This window comes from Pithys albifrons, chromosome Z (assembly GCF_047495875.1).
Source record: "Pithys albifrons albifrons isolate INPA30051 chromosome Z, PitAlb_v1, whole genome shotgun sequence".
Lineage (NCBI taxonomy): Eukaryota > Metazoa > Chordata > Aves > Passeriformes > Thamnophilidae > Pithys > Pithys albifrons.
The window spans coordinates 81932636-81946577 of NC_092497.1; the positions used below are offsets into that span (position 1 = coordinate 81932636).

The 13942-nt window shown below is 39.2% G+C and overlaps 1 protein-coding gene across 2 annotated transcripts in view; it reads right to left on the bottom strand.

Annotated features, from left to right (window-relative positions):
* The window catches only part of PCGF3 (polycomb group ring finger 3), a 55030-nt gene that overhangs the window by 26819 nt on the left and 14269 nt on the right, over nucleotides 1-13942 (bottom strand). The window contains exon 2 of one of the 2 annotated variants that reach the window (XM_071580888.1): nucleotides 2849-2891. The exons of the other annotated variant lie outside the window; for it this stretch is intronic. The gene's annotated coding sequence lies outside the window, so the exon portion shown is untranslated. The remainder of the gene's footprint in view (nucleotides 1-2848; nucleotides 2892-13942) is intronic. 2 annotated transcript variants of the gene reach the window in all.

Consider the following 13942-nt stretch of genomic DNA (forward strand, 5'->3'; position numbering starts at 1 on the left):
AAGACCATCTCGGAGTCCACATTCCCAAGGAACCCTGCAGTCAAGAGCATGACCTGCTCAGATATCCAGATCAGGCTCCACGCCGCCTGGTCTGACCTCAGCTTACTCTGCTTTGAGCAATTGGATTACACAGAATAACCTGAATTGGAAGGAACCCCACAAGGATCATCAAATCCAACTCCCTGGCACTGTGCAGGACATCCCCAACAATTCCACCATGTGTCTTAGAGCATTGTCCAGACTCAGTCAATGTCTTGAACTCAGACATGCTTGGTGCTTTAACAACTTCCCTGGAGAGCCTGTTCTAGTGCCCAACCACCCTCTGGTTTTTCAGTATCTAACCTAAATGTCCCCTGACACAGCTTCATGCCTCGAGCCCCATTGTTGGTCACCAGACATGATCTCCTGATGTCTGTTCCAACCTGAATTATCACATGATCCTATGAACTCAATACACTATCACACTAACTTAGCCTATCTATGTCATACACAAACTGAACTTCTATTTTAACTGGTGTCAACTGTTACCCAATCATAATCACAGACATCAACTCAATGAAGGTTCCATGAGCTCAACATCTAAAACTGGATGCATTAGAAAGAAAATTCACAGAATTGGGTTCATGTTAAAGCCGTACACAGCAGCTTGAAGTATTAACAGGAGGAGATGATTAGGTTACTTGTCCAGAGCACAACCTAGACTGATGTCTTCTTGCCCAAAATTGTTTTTTATAAACCCAAACAAAACCCTATCTCCAAATTAAGACTTCTGTTTTCACAGAATCACAGCCACATTTCAAAGCAGAAGCTGCACAGAAAAGTTGTAATTCTATACAAAAGCAGGCAAATTCAGAGAACGGGCCAGAATCTGAACATGTACAATGACATCTCCAAAACTAATAGCCCAATTTCACAATTGAACCCTGCAAGTCTCAGGCTCCCATTAAATCTCCATGTCAGTTAATGGACAACAGAAATATCAGACCTAATTTTTTTTTAGAGAGCCAAAGCCAAGAAAAGCAAATATGTATGACACAGAAACCCATGAGTCCTTCTAAACAGATTTACTGGCTCAAATAGTAACCTGCAACAGCAAGTGATCCCAAACTGTAAGAACTGCAGATAACTTTTGACTCTCAATTCATTGACTGAACAGTGACGTTTGATTAAAAAAGCATCAGTCCTACCCTTTACCTAGACAACAATCGAACACGTGAACCAAAGGACAATTCTTCTCCCTCAAAGCCATGTTGTGGAATAGGAAGAACTCGTTCCTCAGTTCTATAATCACAAAACACTTCTCAAACTCAATAAATCCTTCTTAAAAACAAAAACCCAACCAACCAAGACCAAAAAAGTACCCCACAAAAGAGACACAACAAAATAAAACATACCAACTTGAGCCTCAGCTGTTTTTACAGGAAATACAAAATGCAAACAAAGCCCCCCCTCGGCAGGTTAGATACATGCACAGGATAATGATATGGATGCAATGGAATAACCTCTCCAAGCTGCTCTAGTCCAGCCTTCACTCAAAGCAGGCCCACGTAAATTGAGCTGCTGTGGACATACTCTTGCTCCACTCAGAACACCCTCAAGAACAAAGATTCCACAGCCTCTCTGGGCAACCTGTTCCAGGGTCTGACCATCTTCACTGATAAAAGTACTCCGATTGTCTCATAGGAATGTCCTCCATTGCAACCTGGTACCAGCCTCTCATCACACACAAGTGCACCTTCAGGAATGGTGCAGAACTGTCATCTCGATTTCCACCCATGGGCTGTGTTGAAAATAGCAGTAACATCTTCCCTAACTCTTAGTATCTCTTTTTTTTGGACTTTGTAAATACTACATAAAAAACACCAACAACAAAATCTCAGTCAACAGCTGAAGAGCCAGTTTTAACCCAAATTGTTAGTACTTCATCCTGAGAATTATTTTTGAGTCACAACAAAACAAATCAACATTGTACTGCTTTAGAGAAACAGGAAACCTTCTGACATGCCTAACAAAATAAAAAGAGGTCCTGTTTAAAAATATAAATTAGAATGGGAATCCTGAGAAGTCTGGGTTAGACCAAACTTTCTCTTACAAAGACAAAGCCTACTTTTCTAAAATCTGCCACTTAGGAGCCCTGAAATGGATGGGAGACCTGGTAGAAGAATTCCATTTTGAAGAGACTGTTTTCTTAACAGCTGCCAAGCAATGAATTATTCAGAAACAACATACCAACAATGAAGATAGAAGAGGCAGTTTCCTTAAGTGCTGGAACATGAAACCCCAAACAAACATAGAAAATGTTCCAACATTCAGCTAATATGAAAAAATTATCATTGCAAATGAAAAAGCAAGATTAGTATTTCATCATCTTGGTTCCAGCTAACATTATTTTTTAACCTACACTGCTGGCACGGTGTCAGCCTCTTACTGTTTGGTAAGTGTTATACCAGACCAAAAGGAAGGGAGTGAGGACAATTACAAAAGTATCTGGGTGATATTCCCAATTGCAAAACAAGCAAACCAAAACCCAAAACCAAACACACAGTCAGGAGAGGCTGGAAAGGGATATGCATATGACAGAAGGCCAATTCATGTTTTTCATGTTTCATTCACTTCATCCACTAAGAAGATCAAGCAAAAAGTTAAGCAATGAATTACTAAAACTGTCACCAATAAGACAAGCCTGCATGTCGCTGTAAAAGCTTTCACCTTGCAGAGAGATTTCAGCACTGAAAACTACAATTCATGCAAGATTACAGACAGGACCAGCAGAGGGACTCCTCAGAAGTGTGGCCTTATCATTTATACAGACATTAGTCCAGCATATTTTGGCCTACATGAGGCATACCTCTTAAAACAGCATTTCTTTTCAGAGTCTGCCATCCAGAGACCTGAAAAGACAGAAAAATAGTCTGAAAGTTAACATCCAAAATTCCTCAAAATACAGCTGCCACAAAGAAATACTTGGCTGACTAAATTCACCTGCAAGTATGTCAGTATGTGTATACATTTAAAATAACAGTAGAGCAGAGGCATTTGTGAGCAAGTAAAGGGGAAAAAGACCGTCAAAATTAGATCCTAAGAAAAGAAGAGATATAGTCTCCAATGAAAGAACACACTTAGAGAAGGAAAAATGACTCAAAACACTAAAGAGACCGGTCACCATGTGATTGCAAAAGGAAATTACTTTTCTTCACAAATGACAGGGAAAATACCAAATAAATAAGTAGAAATCTGGAACCACAACCTATGGACTAGATAGTGATCAGTCTGTAAGAAAAGAAAATATTTGGGATTGAAGATCCACAGCCAGATGAGCAGTATTCTCAGTTTTCAAGCTATAGTTGTAAGTAATCTGCTCTTTGTACCTTAATCTTCCAAAAATACTTTCACGAAAACAATCCATATTTCCAGAATTTCTTGATATTTTCCAGAATAAAATTAAATTTTAAAAAATCGTGAAAAAGAAGACTTTCTTCCCCTAACCAAAGGGGATACAACCTCACATGCATAGGTAAGTTTGACAGAAGCAGCAATTTTTTTGTATTGATTCAATGCAGGGAACGTTCAGATGTTATAGAAACAGGTAAGGACTACTAGCAGTTTCATCTTTCTGCTCCAAAAAATCAAAGGTATAGCCTTTAGTTACTGATTTCAGTTATATTGCTAACGGAATTATAAGTACAATAACACAACAAGATACTAATGATAGCACTAGACAAGAACTTCAGAACAATGCAAATAAAAAGCTCTTAGCAATTCCACTGTGAATTTCTTTGACTGCATTCAAAGAAAAACATTCTATTAACTGAAAGCAGTATGGAGTTGCATGGGATGCTCTTTTGTTGAAACCCACAAAAAAAATTTCTTTTGAGGACAGAAAGCCTCTCATACAGACAGTAAACTGCACAAGGCATTTGTCACTTGAAAGATCTGTTTCTGCAGCAAAATGTGTAGAACAGAGCAGTCAGTGGCACTGCTTCTGAAGAAACCATCTTGGAGGCTTATCATCATTCCAAGAGAACATTCCAACATAAACTCCAGTAATTGTCTTCCAAAAGGAATTGGCAGGCATCTTCCCTCACTGCTACTGGAAAAGGATAAGGTTAGTTTGATTAATCTGAAAAAAAAAGTGCCACTCAATTTATGAGGAAAAAAACCCAACAACCCACTTGGTCCTAAGTCATCACCATATTCTTCGTGTTATGGTTACTGGACAGTGATGCACTATAAAAGCTGGACAGGAAATTCTGTTCATTTCTTTATATAGATGGTTGATAGAGACTGGGCAAGTGGCTTTGCTATAATCCTGCACACTAACAAGTCAGAATTGAGTACTAATATTTTCCTTAAAGGATTGCTCAAGTGCTGTGACTGCTCTTGACAACTCGTCAGATTACAAGCCACTTGAAAAAGCGAATAGTGACTTCAAACATATTACAAATGAGAAGGTTGAGCTGGGTGAACTAAGAGAAGATAATCTGTCTTCTAGACTGAGTTATAAAGTTTTGTTAAATCCCACAAAACTCTTGAAGTTGTTTAATAAAAGAAACCACTACAAACAAATCTTTCTGTTGAGCAGAAAGAAATAAAGATTAAATTCACACTAGCAAGCAAAGTATGAGTGCATGTGCAGCTTTTATGACTTAATACAACAGCATAATTACATGTTAAGTCAGCAAATGTATCTGGGAACTCCTCTGTGTATCTGGCCAGCAATTTCTCACATCTCAGTGGAACTCTTCACAAGTTGTTTTTCTCATTTCTGGGAATGCATTAATACCACCAGATGGCACCAGTATCCTAACATCAATAAAGCAGGTGTGTATCTTAATAACTGGATACAGAAGGAAAAAAATGAAAAACACACATTCACCAGCAGTGTCACTCAGAGAGATTCCCAGATCCTACCGTCCGTGGCAGCCAGAGAGGCTCACTCGGTCACTCCAACAACCAGCTCCTCCCCTGGTCTGCCCTTACAGATACACACACACTTGGCCACTTCACCTGTACATGGAGGCTTGGCTGGCTCTGCATTTAACACGCACTCACTTGCTGTATTTGCTGCCACGGTGAACACACGGCTTCACTCCCACTCCACTGTCTGGCACTTGGTTTCACTTTAGTTTGTTATTGGCAGTCAAGAAACAGTCCTTCCAGCATGCAGATAAACTCCAGCTGCAGAACACCCCTGAATCTCATTTGCTCAAGTTCCTGGCACCATGGATACATGGGCTCCAGGGACCTGAGGTCCCACTTCTGTTGTTGGCAGTTCAGTCCACTCATGCCCCCAGACTGACTCATGGTCTGACTTGCAGTTGCTGCCTCTCAGGCCCCTGGTACCAGACATAGAACAGAGCACCCCTCAACCCAGAAGGACTTAGAAAGGAGTTTAAGAAGGTAAAAGAGATTGCACAGACCATACACTAGGCACTGCCAGCTACATGTACTGACTAGTCCTCCTAAATCCCCTTACCCCTCTTAACCCACATCACCTGCCTGCCACAACCAGTTTGAGTTCACAGCCTGACTTTTATGGTCAACCATTCCCCACAGAGTTTCTACCCAATGTCAGTTCCTTCATAATAGCTGTTTTAAAACACAGTTGTAAGTTAATTTCATTAAAGATCAATGAATCATAGAATCATTAAGGTTGGAAGGGACCTTTAAAACCGTTGAGTCCAACCATGTCCCTAAGTGCCACATCCATGCATCTTTTAATTACCTCCTAGGTTTGCAACTCCACCACTGCCCTGGACAACCTGGGCTATTGCCTGATCACTGTTTCAGCAACAAAATTTTTCCTCATATCCAATCTAAACCTCACCAGTCACAACTTGAGGCCATTTCCTCTTGTTTTATCATTTACTACTTGGCAGAAGAGGCTGACCCCTACCTGGCTGTAACAGCAATGAAGTCCCCACAGAGCCTCCTTGCCTCCAGGCTGAACAACCCCAGCTCATTCAGACGCTTCTCGTTACACTTGCACTCCAGACCCTTCACCAAATCCATTGCCTTTCTCTGAACTTGCTCCAGCACTTCAATGTTCTTTTCGAATTGAGGGGCCCAGAACCAGGCCCAAAACTTGAGGTGCAGCCTCACCAGTGCTGAGTTAAGGGGGACAATCTCTGTCCTGGCCCTGCTGCCTGCACTGCTGCTGATGCAGGCCAGGGTAACCTGGGCCTCTTGGCCACCTGGGTACACTGATGGCTCATGTTCAGCTGCTACTGATCAGGACCTCCAGGTCCTTTTCTGCTGAGCAGCTTTCCAGCTCCTCTGTCCCCAGACTACCACTGCACAAGGTTGTTGTGACCCAAGGGCAGGACTTGGCACTTGGCCTTACTGAATTTCATACCACTGGCCTTGGCTAATTGATACAGCCTGTCTAGATCTCTCTGCAGAGCCTTCCCATGCTGCAAAAGATCAACACTCCCACCCAACTTGGTGTCATCTGGAAACTGACAGAGGATGGAACTGATCCTCTGGTACAGGTCATTCATAAAGATATTAAAGAGAACTGGCCCCAACACTGAGCCCTCGGGAATACCACCTGTGACTGGTGGCCAGCTGGATTTAGTTCCATTCCCCACCACTCTCTGGGCTTGGCCATCCAGCCAGCTTTCTACACAACAGAGAGTACACCTGTCCAAGCCATGAGCACCCAGTTTCTCCAGAAGAATGCCGTGGGAAACTGTCAAAGGCTCTGCTGAAGTCTCCATCCACAGCCTTCCCTCATCCACTTAAGCAGGCCACCTTGTCATTGAAGGAGATCAGGTCAGTTAATCAAGATTAAAAATTAGAACATTACAAAGCCTATATACAGTGATCACAATGTACCTAATCATTCATGAAGGGACTAGAAAGTCACCACATCTTCCTAGAGCAAGAATAACATCAACACCTCTTTTGTTTTTACACATACCAGTACTTGGGGTTTGGGGGCTTTTTTGAAGGTGGAGAGGAAGGGCTGGGTGGAGATGCCGGGATATTTCACTGTTCCCTAAAAATCAGAAGCTTTCTTTAGAAGGTAGAGCTTCCTAAGATGCAGGCAAGTTAGTGATTTCTTCACAGTATCTTGAATTACTGGAGGCTTGTGTCTGTGGGATCAAGAACAGTGCCTACAAAACACATTCACAAAATCTGAGTCACTCAACCAAGCAAAAGGGGAGATGGAAAGAGAAGAACAACTGCATCAGTACCTAAGGCTCTAGACTGCTATCGTATTTTTCACCCTGAAACATTCTCCAAGTCTAAGTCTATTTGTTTTAAGCACAGTTTTGAACAAATAGCAAATAAAACAAACAAACAAACAATAACAGGGAAAAAACCTGCACCTTATTTTGTAGACAGCAAGTAAAAGCATCTTCAAAATTGACATCTTAAAATTTTTAATTCATACAAGAGTATTACTATCCCCATAACAATACTGCAGGAAATTTTTTAAAAGCATAAAGGTTAAGATGATAGTTTTAAAGTGACTGTGTGAGCTGGTAACTGAATTGGCTGCTTTGGTTTTGTTGTCTTGTGTTTTTTCTAATCTCTAGTCTTGGTTCCATAGCTAGACAAATGAGTGAGATGTTTTTTCTCTCCCTCTCTGCAACCTCCTGGCAAACTAAACAAGCTCTGTCTGAATACTCCCATTTCCTACACATAGTAAGTACAACTCCATCATCAGTATTGCTCCCCAAGGGACTGCTTCAGTAATGAGCTTTAAGCTGACAGATTTTTAAAGTCAGAAATTCTTCCTATTTACTAGCCATTTCACATTGCCTTTATATTTTTAACAAGATTCATGACCAAAAGACAAAGAGTAGATACACCAAGCAAAGTACGAATAACGTAATTTTCCGCCAACTTATTTGAAATTAAATTTGTCATTAGAGAATTTGGATCATCATTAATGGCAACATCAACCATCAGGTAATAAAAAACAAAGAGTCTTCAGTATTACACTACTTTCATGAAAACATCCTCTTAAAATGACCATGCAGTGTTTACTTCTTTACCCTCAAGAGTACTTCTGTCTTTTTTGAGGAAGCTTAGCAGGTTAAAGAGAAACTACCTGGGGTCCAGCCATACCATACTAGAACAGTTGTACTAGGGTGGCTTAAGAAATGTCCATCCCAAAGCAAAACACATTCACTTTTACCCTTCAGTGTAAAGGTAAAGACAGCACTGTTAACAAGTGACATGCAACTCTAACAAATGTTTGAGATCAAGTAGAAGCAACAGTCAGGACACAGCAGCACTAACTCTGCCCACCCATTTACTCCCTGCTCACGGCACATACTTACTTTTTATCTACCTGGTACTTTTCCATAGAACACCCGTTTCTGTCCACAGAAAATGAAATATGCTCTGCAGTGAAGTGTCAAAACAGCCAAAATTTCTGTCTTACATGTCATTAGTAAGACATAATGAGGAAAAAAGGGATTTCAGTAAGGCGTGAGAAAGAGCAATGGAGCTGAAGTAAACCAAGTGACTCAAAACTGTATCCTACACCCTTCACACAAATTTTGTAACATTTTCTGTCATTTCATTTTGCAGAGAGAAATGAGGAACATCAAGCACCACCTCCTCCCAGCTGTTACAGGAATTAACTTACTTAAAAACAATCAAAAATATAAGTACTATTAAGGTTTTAAATATATTAAAAGTAAGTTAAAGAAAAAGAAAACAAAACAAAAGCAATCACAAAACCACCACCACAACCCAGTTTGGAAACTAATCTTAAAAATCAGTTACTACATATGTGTTTAATTCCAGGCCTGGATACAAAGACACTAGTATAAGGTTTTATTTAAATATTTTCTCTTTTATACATTGTTAAGATTTGGAGTCTGTATTAAAACTGACTGTATTAGAGTCCTGAACAAACCATTTGCTATATTTTAGCTAGAAATGGTTGCACAATCAATCTCTCAATGTCTGCAGCCAAAGAGACATACAAAGACACAGATTATCAGTTAGTTTTCTTCTTTAACTTTTCACTGGACAACAGATGCTTACAAGGCAGAGAGTTAGGAAATATAATTAAGTAAATAATCAATTGTTATTTCTCTAATAAAGATAATAAACATCTCTTTGCCAGTAAAATGGTCAAAGATCAGAGTTGTACTATGCAGTATTTTCCCCAACTTTAAAAACAGGACTGGATCTTTACCCACCCACTAACATAACAGAACACTGCAAAGCAGGTGGACATCATCCCTGCATTGACTCATATTTCAATACATGATGACTTTTATTAGAGTCATTGTAGATCTGAGCTCACAGTCGCCATGACTTAGCAATATAACATAAAAACTGCCATGCACGGGGCCTTCCATCCAAACAGGTGAAAGAACAAGCTTCAAATATTAACAATATTTAGTGCAGCCATAATCAGATAAAGATTCACCCAGAATGGGTCAGCTTCAACAGACACAGACTGCTGTCAGTGCAATTTTGCAAGCCCCTGGTAAAGCATCTTCTGAAATAGTGTTCAGCTCTAGATGAACACAGTAAGGAAGAATGGCATGAAACTGCACCAAGCACCAGAAAGGGTTCTCACAACTGGAACAACACAGACTGTGAATGAAAAACTCCTTTGTCTCTCTTACATTCACCTATCACATCCTGATCTTAGAGAGCTCTATGGCTGCTACTTACAAGATAAGGAGAAAACAGAAATAGTTACTTAAATTAAAATCTACAATGTAAAGAAAACCCATGCATACACTACCTAAGAATTATGTCTAGGAGGGCTTTAGACAAATATTCCCAAATAATTTTAATGGTCTTACACTTCACATAATGCAGAAAAGTAATCAGGCACCTTGTTTACTTAGGAGACAGCAGGAAGATGGTGGAGACAAAAGCAAAGTTAACTAAATGATCCAGACAGTGCTTCAAGCTTTTACAGCTTCTCTAAGATGGAGCCCCTGATACAGCAAACTTTGGAAAATTACAATGTGTATTTTTATTCTGCCAACTGCAGGTTAACAAATGCAAGTGATGTCCTAGCCTTAACTCTTGGATTTGCAGCACAACCATTATTAAACCACACTTGTAAAGACAACCTATAACCTCTGTAAATCTTTGTTATAGAAGCCCCCCCCAGTTTTGTTGCAGGACTATTTAACAAGTAAACAACATAAAAGTGCACTTACAATGTACAAATGGGAATCCAAAAGAGCACAGAAATTAACCACCCTCTGTCCATACACTGAGCTGGAGACAGATTTTGGCACTAGCTGCCCTCAGCTGTGAAGGCAAAAGCAAACACAGGGCAAAGAAACTCAAGACTAAGGTTTTCCTGATGTCAAGCAATGATGATTAAAAATTGCCTTTATTAGTATGCATAAGGCACCAATACTAAATTACAGCTGGCATTTCTAAAGGTTCTGTTTAGGAAGAAAAGCAGTAAGTGCAAAATAAGAGAATGGCAGATTTTACAAGTAAGAAACATGTACATACACACTAAATGCAACCTGGCCTACTTACTTGATTGCTTCCCACCTACCATCACAACTGTCAGCCCCACTGTTATTCCCCATATCATTCCTCCTCCACTTTCTCCACTGCCTCAACATTTCTTACAGTCAGATAAGGGATAAATATGTATTACATCCACAGAAAACATACTGGAAGTGTAATTAAGGGAGAGATCACATTTCTGTATTTCAGCAATAGGAAGATTTTCAAGTGGCAACAGATGGCAGGCATTTTTTATAAGAAATAAAACTTGATAATGAACATAAAGGAACACATTATGTGAGAATTTTTATAGGTACTTTCAGTTTTCTTTCAATCAATATTAACTTCAAAGCTAGCTGAGGTGCAGTTTTAGTGATCTACCTTGAGTTTATAAGTTACAATACAGATTTCACTGTAAAATGACATCTTATCTTAAAATCAATACCCAAAAGTTATTGAAACTAATACAAAAGACTACTATGTTACAAAAAAAAAAGGGGGGGGAGGGAGGGGGCAGATCTGGGTACTGACAAAAACATTCATCCTAGAGAAAGAAACAGCAATTATAAAAATCACATATTCCCACAACTAGGCTAAACTGTACGAAACACAAGATTAATCCAATTCTCAGAGCACTTTCAGAGTAGCTTTTATTTTTTGGTATTCATTTACTGAAGTGTACTAAGACATCAGGCTTTGGGGGTTTTTTCTTTGGTTGTTCAAATGGTGATTTGCTTTTCTGTCTCCAAGCAGCTCACCTCAAAAGCACCATCATACAATCCTAAATTATACTGGTCTTCTGTATTAATATTATCAAGCCAGCCTGTAAACCTCAAAAAAGGGGAAAGGAAGTTATTAAGCTTTTCTAAGTTCCTTCCATGGCACTTAAAATGGCAGTAAACACACTATCATAAAAATACAGAAATTCTCGTATTATGAATTTCTATCACTTAAGACATACTCTTCCCACATCAACTTTTCTGCATGAGGTACTAGGAGGCACCTGGCTAGCCAGTCAAATTTCAGAGGCAAGATACTGATCCTCATTAGCATGAAAATATAATCACTGGGATCAAAATTCCAAACTTTGGAACAATACTGAAGTTCTGCATCTTGGGAAAGGTGTCCAGTAAAGATCTGCAATGAGTAGCATGTCTGGAGACCTGCACATTGGGAGCATATGAGGTGGCCCTATTATAACAGCATGAAAACTTTTCAATTTGGTTGTACCTGCAATACCAGTTAATAAGGTTTGGGATTCTTATTTTCAATTCTAGACTTCTCAGTCATTGTCTCCTTTTAACCTCTGAGACAACTAATGTAGTGGGCACAGTAGGAATCAGCAGGGAATGGAAAGGTCAAGACAAAATGGTTTGAAAACAATAAAATGTTTTTAAAACTTGGTGTCCTGCACTGATTTTGGCTGCTCAGTATCACTGAAATCAGGGATGTGTACATAACTACAATGTCAGTTATTACACTATTAAGCCCATTTAGGAGTAGGAATGAAATTTCATTACCAAGAATTTTATGCCCTTCTCTTACACACCCCAACGGACTAAGTACCATCTCAGTGAAAAGGTATTGAATATAAAGAATCAGAGCACAAAGAATTATCTTTTGTAACTTTTGTGCTCATCTGTTAATAGGGACAGCCTTTTTAAAACCCACTTGACTGTCATGCGCAGCTTTCATTTAAGTTCAGCCAGTACCCTGCCCTCCACTGAACCCTCTCCACACAGTTGCTTTCACTAACAGAATTACACTTACCTATCTGAAATCATGTCACACTAATGCAAGACATTTCCATTTCATTCTGGTAGCGCTCAGGCAGCTGCAAGAGTAGAGAAGGTGAGCAGAGAAGGCAGCATAAGTAGAGAAGAACTGCAACAGGAAAATGAGGAAACACACTGCTCCAAAGCAGATGTTTCATTGAATAACAAAAAACCTACAGGAATCTGAAGCATTTGTACTATAATACAACCAGAAAAGCTGATTTAATGGTTTCAAAGTTTTAAAGGACAAAACAATTATTCTTCATTTTTATTTTGGGGGAATTTTCTTAATAAAATGGATTTACTACTGTATGTGGTTTATTGTATAATACCTGTATATGCATAAAGTTCTATACAGACTAGTACGTAATACATTTAAAATGCAATTCAGTTAATGAACCTTTTGTTTAGAAAAACTTTTATAGTTACATTGTCAGTAAATTTCCTTGCAAGAAAAAAGTTCTGCTGCACTTTACATTAGGAAATGCATTTCCTTAACTGCCGTCTGGATGTCTTGATTAGCAGAACTTTAGAATTTCATCACTATATACTCTTCAAAGCAGCTCTTAATCAAATCTCATTTAAACATCTTCCAGACAGGTAGTGCTGTTTCAAGGCTTAGGGATGCTTTGGGAATGACTCATTAATCTGTGGACGGCCCTCTGCTAGAGTGTTAAATTGATTTATTTACAGGAAGGTTAATGGAGGACTTCAGAACACCCAAGGAAGATGCACTGCAGGGTGAAAACTGAACTTTGTTTGGCAGCAACACACCATTAGCTTGACTCTACAGCCTGTGAAACCACTTCCTTCAAAACTCGTAAGTAAGGTGCATTCCACACACCCCTTCCAATTAAAATATACTTAGTTGTTCAGATCATGAGTTGGTCTTGATAGGGTCTTGACAGTCCTTATAACAAACTAACAAATGGTAGGGCACAGAAGAATATCTGTGCAACAAGTTTAAATTTTTCTGCAAGATAGCTTGAATAAAAATGTCTGACTTGGCAGATTTTATCCTACTAAACATTTTTCCATCTGTGACAAAGAATCACCAGTTTAATTACATTCAAATTGCTGTTACATTCTGCTGTTTGTTCATTTAGTGCTGAGGGTAGAAGATCATTCCAATCAACATGCATTTAAACCATTGATAAAACTGGGAAGAGGTCTTAAAAGTGTTCTTTAAAGTCTTTAAAAATACTACAAAATACAGCATTGCCACAGGAGTGAACTCATTTCATTAACGAACACCACTATGACCTTCTCTAAAAAAATCTGGCTCATTAGCAGGAATAAGAATCACTGCTAGAGGCAGACAGCTTTTGAAGAAAAGACTGCTCTTAACTCGAGTGCTATCCCACATGAAGTCCTGACAAAATGTTATAGGCACATTTGTCATACATCCTCCTTGTTGAGAATTTGGAGATGTAAATTACAAGTCATTAAAAGGGCACTTTGTTCCACATGGACCAAAGCAGACTAAGAGATCCTTGGCTTCCAGTAATTGTGTGAGATCAAAACCAGCCCTGAGTCTCATGGAGAAAAAAGCCCTTTAAAACCAAACCTTGAGTGAGATTCCACTATCTGAACCCACATAATTTTTGTTGTTTAATATCCATGCATTTCAGATAAAGAAATTTAAGGTCTTAACCACAGCTGAAACAGACTTTGTTATGAAGTCTTTTGCAACACAGATGGGCAACTCA